Below are 9,774 nucleotides of genomic sequence, written 5' to 3'. Positions count from 1 at the left end.
TAACAGCTTTTCCCCAGAACTGCAGTATTCACATTTATTTCATTTTTTAATGAATTTCAAGTTTTGACCAATTTCTCAGGAAGAAAACACATGCACTTTCTGCAATGTGCCATTTATAACCTGTCATGAGTATACATGTAACCTTTTACGATTCCCATGCAATTCCAATATTTCGTTTCGCTAATACTTACTATCTTAATTAATAAATAGATGACAACATTATTGTGGTCCAAAATTATGCACCTCAAAATAGCAATACAGACAATGTTTGCGATAATTATTGTAACACTGGGTATATTTTTATTTCCACAAAGTAAGGCTATCGCCTATTGCCATCGCATTCAAAGCGATGCAATATGTTAGGCTAAAAACACACAAACACAACCCGTAGCGCAAAAAAGTATGTCAAAACAGGACAAAACCACGACCCGCAGCCGTGATTACGCCTTCGGCTCGGGAAGGAGGCGCAGCCCGTCTCCAAGCCAGCTGATCAAGCAAGAGGCAAACAGGAGCACTGGGATTTGGCACGTTGCATTTGTTGTTGACTTGTTTTCTTTCCCAGAATGTATTTACAGCAGGATTGTAATTATTCCATTAAAAYGTGTGTGAGAGAGAGGAGAATCAGCATATTTTAAGTGCAGTTAATTTAAAAGTTGTGAAAGCTACCAGGAAAACACCACATAAYGCAAACACTTGGTGATTTACCATCACCAGTCCAGGTGCTGCACRTATTACTACCTTTTATTAAACTAGGAACTGCGGTATCCTCGCGTGAACTACCCGAAGGACAAAAGCGAGTATTTTGGTCCTGGGAAATCCGCCTTTTCCCACTCCTTTGCTCTCCCCGCCCTGGGGAGCCGTGCCGGCCGCCGCGGCCTCCGGGGACGGCAGCGTCCCGCGGGCTCCGCTCCGCTGGGGCTGGGAGCCAGCGGCGAGAGCCGCCGAGAGCTAGTCGCTGCGGCGGCGATGCTGGGGGAGGCGGGCTCCGAGCGGGAGCCGCGGCCGGAGGAAGAGGAGGAGGAGGAGGAGGAGGAGGAGGTCTCCATCGCAGCAGGCTCTGCAACCGCGCCGTTTGCGGACGTCTTTGTCCCAAGCGTTTTGATCAGCGATCGGTTCTGATTAGTCAAAAATCCGACTTCGGACAAGCCGCGCTAGTCAGGGCAATTTCAGCATCTGCAGGAAACCCCCCGTTTCTCACGAAGGCCCGAGAGGAGGTGTGAACTTTCCCAAGCTCGTGGCAGGTTCCTGCGGCGGAGGGACAGCGTGGTCTAACGCTGCGACTTGAGGGCTACGGTTGACGTGCTGGGCGCCCTTCGCRGCTCCCTACCTACGTTGCTACCTACGTTACGGGAGGCAGACGTGCTCCTTCGGTCTACAAGGCACTCCACTTATTTCGAAAATAAGTTTCAGAGCGTCCGGTCAGCAGAAACGTGTCCATACACAAAAGGCGGCCGATCCTCCCTCCCCTGCAGCTCCTCGGGGCTCTTCGCCGGAGCTCACCCACGTGCAGCACCCACCCCAACGTTTATTACCGACATCGTGAAATTAGTGCGACACGTGCTGGCTTAAGACCAGTTCTCCGCTTACTCCRATTTGCGTCCTTCAGCTACTTCTGTGCAAAATCTGGCTCTCGAGTCACCGCGCGCGCCGGAGCCGGCGCTGGCTGCAGGCAGGTTAGCACGCAAGGCGCTAAAACTCAGATGTCGTTTCCTTTCACTTCAGTTCCTTTAAGGCAGTACGCTGAGACCTGCGGCTGTGCCCTCCGAGAGGTGCTGCAGTAGAACTTGTGCAGAACTTGCAAAAACAGCGGGAAAGCAGCGTAGCGTCGGGCTCGGCACTAGGAACACGCTCTCGGAGCTCGAAGGCTGCAGCGTCCCGCCTGCCTACGTGCACGCAATCGGGAGAGATTTTTTCCTGCAAAACACTAGAGCATAAGGTATTCCTGGGTTTACCGGTTCTTACAGGTGTGTCCTCCCTCTTCCGCTGCCAGAAGTGGCATTTCCTCAACATACATGACAGTTCTTTGGTGCTCTTACAGAAAACAAACATAGTGCTAATATTTAAAACCCATTTGATGTTTTTTGTGTTAAAAGCTTTTACAAACATTAGTARGGCTTGCTGGGAGATACTGTGTTCAGCTAGAGGGAGAGTTTTGCTTGTGGTTCTAAAATATATACACTGCCGCTCTATTTTTTTTTTCCTGACGTTTTTATCATCGTCTCCAACGTTTCAAAGAGACAGTAAATCAGACGAGTTAAAAGCCAGGGATCCCAGGATTCGCAAGGCGCGCTGGCAGGCGGGGCGATAGGGGTTTAATTGCACGCCTCCCCTTTCCATGGGACGGTCCCTGCAGCGAGGCTGTCCCGAAGCAGGACGCTATCTGCTTTACCCAAAGCCGCTGAGCTAGCACGGCGGCTATACTTAGCGTTCAGACGCTSCCGGAATCCAGCCGGGTGCTCAGATCGGATGGTTCTGGCAGAAGCAAGCAGAGAGGTTTCACGTTTTTCTGGCGCTCCCGATCCTCTCTGCCCTCATCGCTTCCAGGGACGGTTTTCTTCGACCAGAATTGCGAGCAGCAAATTATCTTGCGATCTTGCTGTCCCTGTCAAACAAAGCAGCTGTGCGTTACCGATACGCCGCTTTTCTCAGTATTTTCAGCTGYAGCCTATTTTCCACAGGCATCGCGTTAAGAGCTCTTCTCAGGCGGTCTGGGTTTGCTGCGTGAGACAGAGTGACATTTAGGCTTGCCGTGTCTGCACAAACTGAAATCCTGTCTGACGGGAAGGTGTGTGGGGGGGAAATAGCCCACGACGCAGAAAGATGTGATCCAAAGAGCTCCAGCTCAGGAAACATGAATTTAAATGAGTTTTCTTTCTCCTGTTGTTTTGGGGGGCTTGTTGTTGTTGGGGGCTTTTTTGCTTCTAAGGAGCTGTAAAACGTGGGCATTCCCCATACCATCGCCAAGATCTGGAGCCATCTATTCGCAAAGGCACGTGACTGTTACAAAAGCAACCGTGGAGATGAGACCTGTGAAACCCTGCCACGAAGAGGTAGTGGAGGACCCGCCTCGAAAATAATCCTCAGCAAGAGGATGGAACAGGCCTTTCCTTTCCTCCGGGGATCTCAAAGCGCTCTACAGGGCCTAGGTACAACGTTGCCTTTACCAGGAGATAAGGCACAGAGGTGGAGGGGGATGTCACCTCGTTTCACCTAAGGCGTCTGGAAGTTYGGTGGCGAAGTCGCTTCTGGTCCTCCCTGCCCCGCCGCTGGAAGCGGCCGAGGCGGCAAGCAAAGGCGCTGGGCCCCGCTGTCCTCCTGCGCTCTCCTGCCTCGGGCACGGATCACACGCGTCGGTCTCGCGGCGAGCAAAGGGGCCGACACGGAGAAGCCCGGCTCCGGCCGGAGAGCTGGCCGTCCTCCCGCTGCGCGCATCCGCCATCCCCGCTTCGGCRGAGAGCGGGGAATACAGCTTGCCGGCCTCCTGAGGAGCAGCTACTTTTGGCAATTAATTTCCGCATCAAATTTCTAAGCGCTCTCTCTGTATTTATCCAAGCAAGCTCTCCCTCACGCGGGAAGAAGTCTTGCAGCAGTGTCAATTAGCGCTTTAACGTGACAAAGAAACATCCGTGGTGATTGCTGCGGRCACTCGAGCATTTACAACGTTCAGCGGCAGCCACCCAGAAAAGCCGGCTGAGATTACTGCACGCTGATCTATCGCCAGCAAACGCGATGCACAGCAATATTTCGCTTGAAATGAGGGGGTCTGAGGACTTCGCCACATCCTGAAGAAAATATTTAGTGGTATTTCTCCCTGACTGTCGCAGAGGTGAGAGAGGGAGCAGCAGACAAATTTCCTACTGCAGGCACAAAACGTTAAYGCAACCCACAGAAAACTATAGGCAGCAGAAGAGAAGGAAGGAGAACTAGCATTTCTTTGGCCGAGAAACTCTAAAAGCCATTGCAGGATGGCRCTCCCTTTCCCGTCTGAGCCAGTCTCGTGGAGCAACGCGGTTTATAGAACCAGAATTTCTGAGCTTTTTTTGGCTGCGGTTTTAAAAGGTCCTAACTTAAAAATCACAGATTTACGCCTGCTGTTCCAAGCACGAGCACCCTAATCAGGCCGCAGCATCACTTTACGCACTTCCCGTGCACGGCGGGGCTCTCGGCCAGCCTGCAGCCACCTGACGGGCGCAGGCCTGACGCGGGCGCTTCGCTCTGCGCCGGCTGAATCACATCCCTTTTTCTCCTGGGGTTTTGTAAGCGGGGAAGAGGAGGGGAGGGGAGAGAGGGGAAGGACAGTCTGCTTGGTTCATCTGTACGAGCAAAAGAGGAAGTTTCCCCCTTAATTCTAGACAATTTTTAACAAATGCCAGACATGATGTAACAAGGTTCTTACTGCTGCCAGCTTGCTCAACAAAATCCCCTGCAAAAATCCTAATATTAACTCTTGGAAATTGTTGTCTTCCATTAAAGATTTTTGTTTGTTTGTTTCCTTTTTCTTCAGGGAAAACAGAGGCTCCACCAGGAAATGGCCACAAACTCATAGCCATTCCCTAGATTAGATTTTGGATTAATGTAAGAGAATCAAACTCACATGGAAAAAGTGCTAAATTTTATGCCTGGGCTGCAACAGAAAAGATCTGTATCATTTAAAGATTTTACCTTCTCTTTTCACAAAAACTTACACCACCACCTCCAAACCAAAGCCTGCGAGTGCTCAGAGCACTGAGCTACGTGTCGGAGCTGATCATCACACACGTTAGTTGTGGAAGTGCTCCCGGCATAACAGCCTGATGTGGTGAACTGCTGGAGATAAATTATTCAAAGTTGATGTCATTTCACAAAGACCATTTGCACGGCCCAGGTTCGATATAAAAGCAGTCATTTAATCAGTGCATAAGTCTACGTGGGGGAGTTTCAGGGTTAAAAATGTATGGTATCCACTGCTTTTTTTCCTGCTACCCACTTCCCTTTTGAATCTGAAAAATGGGTGCTTACTTTTATGTAAGAAAAGTTGACCGTCTTTCAGGCTGCAGGCGATTTAAGATGGAGAACACAGCACAGAGCACGTAACGCGAATTTAAGACATAAAAGGCTTGGCTGGGCACCGGACAGGAGAGAGAAAGAAACAGAAATTAAGCAGGGATTTCGGCTGTAAGCGTTGCTATCTATCAATGGGAAGAGGCCTGGGAAGACAGTGATCACCTTCCACACTTGCAAGAAACAGGATCTGTAATAGCACACAGTGGAATAGGGAGAGGGGAAAACTCACATTCAATACTGCTAGATACATACTTGTACCTCCTCCTTGCCTTCCAAGTCCTAAATTAATCAAAACCAGTCTGTGCTGCTCAGCATCACCATACTTAAGTTGTACTAGATGAAGTTTTGAACTATCCAGCCACAGAAGAGAGATTTTTTTTTCCATCTATTAGGMATGCTAAGAAATGTGTTCCAGCCTTATTTTCCAATGCTCTTCCTGCCTGTGAAACAGCAAATGCAGAGACCTTGCTGGCTACAGCCAGTAATTGAGAGGACAGAGACTTGAAATTTTAACCTTTGCACAAAGTCACCAGCAGCTGGAAGCTGCACTGAAGCAGAGCTCTGCTTGCAATAGCCTACATCAAATTTRGGTTTGTTAGATCTGGCACTCAGCTATAAATCAAGCTGCTCCACTTCCTCTGCCGCGTGATCAGTCACCGTGGGCTGGCCGTAACTGCATCCGACTGCGTGCGCGGGACCGCTGCTCCTGTCCTCAGCTGAGCTTGTATTCTGAGTCATCTGCCGCTTGCTTACAGCATGTGGGACTGGCTGCATGATCTTGCAGGAGCTTGAGGAGCRACAGCGAACAAGAATCGCACACTACGGCAGTCCAGAAAACTGCTCCTCTTGGGAACTGCACTCTAGCAGAAACAAAAGCTCTGCCTCTCATTTTTAAGTGTGCATAAAAACACAACAAAAGGAAGTAGAGAAATTAGAAGGAATCCAATGCTACCTAAAATAAGGCAAAAATAAAACACTATTGCAGAACCTTTTAGGACTCCACCTATGTGCCGCCTTCTTATTAATTTCATTTAGCAATCCACATTTAACACATCAAAAACRTCTCAGCTTGTACGGAAAACGCAACTAAAGCCGTGCATTAGATGGACTGGCCAAAAGTAACCTGATGCCATTACCAGTTTCAGGGATGAAAACCCAGCAGGGCCTGTGCCAGAGCAGACTCCTGTCCCGTTCCCACGCCGCCCCCCGAGCCGCTCTGCCCCCCGGCGGATCCGACCAGCGGAGCCCCCTCTCCTCCGGGAGCGGGGCCCTGGGGCCGGCGCCCCGCTGGCTCCCTTCTCCGCACAGCTTCGCTCACCTCTCGGTCCCTGATGTCGGTTATTGTGCAATCACCGGATTACTTTAACAGGAAGGAAGAGGCTCGAAAACCCAAMCTACACTTGGTAGTACGTGCCATTTGGTATTTTGTTAAAGAGTTTTATGAAAGTGAAGAAACTTTCAATTGCTCACGTTAATCCAGTAACACAATTCTTCCCTGCACCTTCTTTGGCTCTCCCCAACCTCTTCCAGCCTAGTACATTACTAGGATGTGCCAGATCTTATCTGAGAACACAGAGGGCATACTTATTTCAAAAAGAAAAAAAGTCATTTTATGTGACCAATATGTCTCTAAAAGACAGCCTCAGGCTGAGGCCCTCCCACACGAGAAAGAAAAGCTGTTCTTACAGGCAGCCTTATTTAAGATGATCTTAGCAAGAAGTCTAGATGAGCCTTGTCACACTGGGCTTAACAAGATGGTTTGCYATTACGAGTCACAGATGTTGTCCATTTTTATTCCTCAGGTGGCTGACTGCATCTTGGGAAAGTCAGATCCTTAAGAGAAAAAAAAAAGTTTTTAAAAAAACTCAGTTTTGGTTTCCTAAGTCAGAGCAACATCAGTAATGGTGTTCATTTAATGCAATTCTTCTTTCAGTGTGGGGAAAAAAGGTCAAATGATAAAATCCTTCCAGAACAACTCCATTCAGAACATGCAAGACCCAAAATTAAAAYTGTATTGCAAACTAGAGAAAGGCTTCAGGCCATTTGACAAGTTAACTCATAATTTCAGTGAGCTGTCTCCTTTTCCATACTAAAGTCAGCTCTTCACAATGCAGAGTGAGACAGTGAATGTAAGTTCCTGTTGCTCTACAAAGATTAGTTTAGCCTGAGATTTTTACAGTTTATCTATTAGGATTATCACAACAAGTATTGAGAATTAGCTATGCAAATAAGCATTACTACATATACTATTTTCAGAAATTAAGGGCCCACAACATGCAATGTAAATTTGAGTCTCATTCTCGAAAATAAAGCATKCATCTCAAGCCTATAAGAACTAGCAAGGAGAAATCAATGTTTTTCTGCAAAACATTACTTCACGTTGCAGTTAGCTGCAAAACAGCCTGTGATCCATTTCTAGAGGAAGCAGAAGCTGGCTTACTCAGAGTACAGCTACATAAAATCCAGTTCTGCAATACTGAGATGCATAATTTATACAGAGGTTTGCCACTTATGCCAGAACACAAACAGAAGTGCCATCAATATTTTAAATATTGAGGACTAAACTGCAACTTCAAACGCAACTTCAGCAATTTCACTTTGCCTCTCAACTGGAAGAAACAAAATCAAAACAAATCAGGGTGAACATAAGAATCTCCATGAGACCTTTTAGCATGGAGCTTGCTTGAGACCAGTGGCCTGAGTTTTCTTATATATATTTTGTTTAAAACAAAGTATAGCTTTAGTAAACCAACAAAAGAGTTAGCTGACTTCCTTCGCATATTTAAATATTAATTTGAAAAATAATTTCATAATACCAATGAGACTGTATATGTTTATTCATCGTCAGTAATTTTTGTACATAAGGCAAATATTAATAGCTGAAAGGCAACAGTTTTGCAGAGTATGTACAGAGCAATGTACAAGCAAATGTAAGAGGCTTTAAACTATTAAATCAATTTAACCATTTTATAAAAAGGAAGTGATGATTTTTCTTCTACAACCTCCTTTAGAAATAATTTATTGCCAATCTTAAACTAAAGCAAGGAAAAAAAATTTACAATAAAAAGTAGTCCCTGGAAAGTTTATAAAAAGTTAAACATATAAAATTGTAAGCCACAAACATTTATACAAAGCTAATACAAATCTTGGTTTTGTTAAAGATCTATGAGGTTGTTACAAAATATATTTTTACATAAAGGCTTCACATAAGGTAAGCTCTCACTGCTACTGAAAGCGCAGGAAAGCAGTTTTAAATAGTCTGCAATTCAATTTATTTTCAAGTACAATGCAAAGAAATTTCAAAATGGCACTGTATTGCAATGTTGTGTAATTAAAAAAAACATACAAGATATGTTAATGGTACCATCAAATAAGCAAAACCTGTAAAGCTGACTTGTGAACAACTCAGTATGGCATGAAACCTTCTGATCATTTTGAARCAGGAAATGTTATTGTTGGAAAATGAATCTTCAGCAATCACTGTTAAAGAGAAATGCCTAGAGAAGTCTTCAACCAGCAATGCACATGTTAAACAYGCATGATTCTCAGTCTTTAAGTACTCCTAAACACGAGACCATAACCTCCCTTAGTACTGTGTTCCTGTTTTTAAATTAAAAATAAAAAAATAAAAAGAAACCTCAGACAAATCCGTGGCGCAATAGAAAACGCTGATCAGATGCAGTTTGAGCAAGCGACCTGAAACTCATCACTAATACTAGTGGCCAAGTGTCACGAAGCTTGGAACGACCCCTCGGCCAGGCAACTCCCTAGACAAACAAGTGTAAATATACAGCCTTTGAGATCAATGAACCACCTGCTGTTATTATTTCTTCTTTTTTTTTTTTTAAAGGAGCATGTAGTCTAAAAGAAAGCTTAAGTTTTACACAACTGATGRCTTAAGCTCCCACATACAACAGACCAAAAAAAAATTTAAGCCCTTTTGAACAGGCACAGTTTTCTGATGTCAAACAACTAAGTTTAACATACTGCTGCAGAAAAACATTTGCTAAAACACTTATTTCACCTTCAAGTACAGGCAGACTGTACAAGACAGTGGTAAATCTTGATACAGTCATTCACCAGTGATCTTTTTAATAAGCTTCTGTCCCCTGTTCTCTAGTTTTAGTTTTAAACTAAAAGTTTTGGGAATCTTCTGGCTCTTCCATCTTTACTAGATATCCTGACCTTGCACCGCAGTCTGGTTTACGCTAACAAGCTTCACACTTACCAACTAGTTACAACTGATTTGTATCCTGAAGTAAATAAATGAGTCTGTTCAACAACGTCAAAGTCTTCACCTCTTGTAGCAAAATTATATTCTGCCATAAAGGAATAATATCTAGAAACAAATCTGTAACGACAACAGTACATGATGTGCCCCTTTTCAAGGTAGCTGACAAGCAGTAAGCTTGAAGGTGGAAAGCCCAATGTTGCTTCAGCTTGTTTAGCCAGGATATTGTTAACAGGGGAGCCCTGTAAACAGCTACATCAAGGTTAGTTCCCTCATCCTTTTAAAGAAGTGGGAGTGGACAAGTGATTTGACTCAGTGATTTCATTGAACTCATTCATTTCTGCCTGAGATTCAAGTACTTACGTACCAGGACCTACTTTGTCACRATTGACCCACAGCTGCTGGTTCCACCTTGCTAGCTGCAGGCCCCAGCATTCACAGGGAAAGCAACCTGCACTTATTAAAAACAGGTTTTTGTGTTTTCTTTTAATTTTTTTTTT

Source organism: Rhea americana, unplaced genomic scaffold (genome assembly GCF_003343005.1).
Source record: "Rhea americana isolate MKP2758 unplaced genomic scaffold, rheAme1 scaffold_21, whole genome shotgun sequence".
Taxonomy (NCBI): domain Eukaryota; kingdom Metazoa; phylum Chordata; class Aves; order Rheiformes; family Rheidae; genus Rhea; species Rhea americana.
This window is presented reverse-complemented; position numbering follows the sequence as displayed.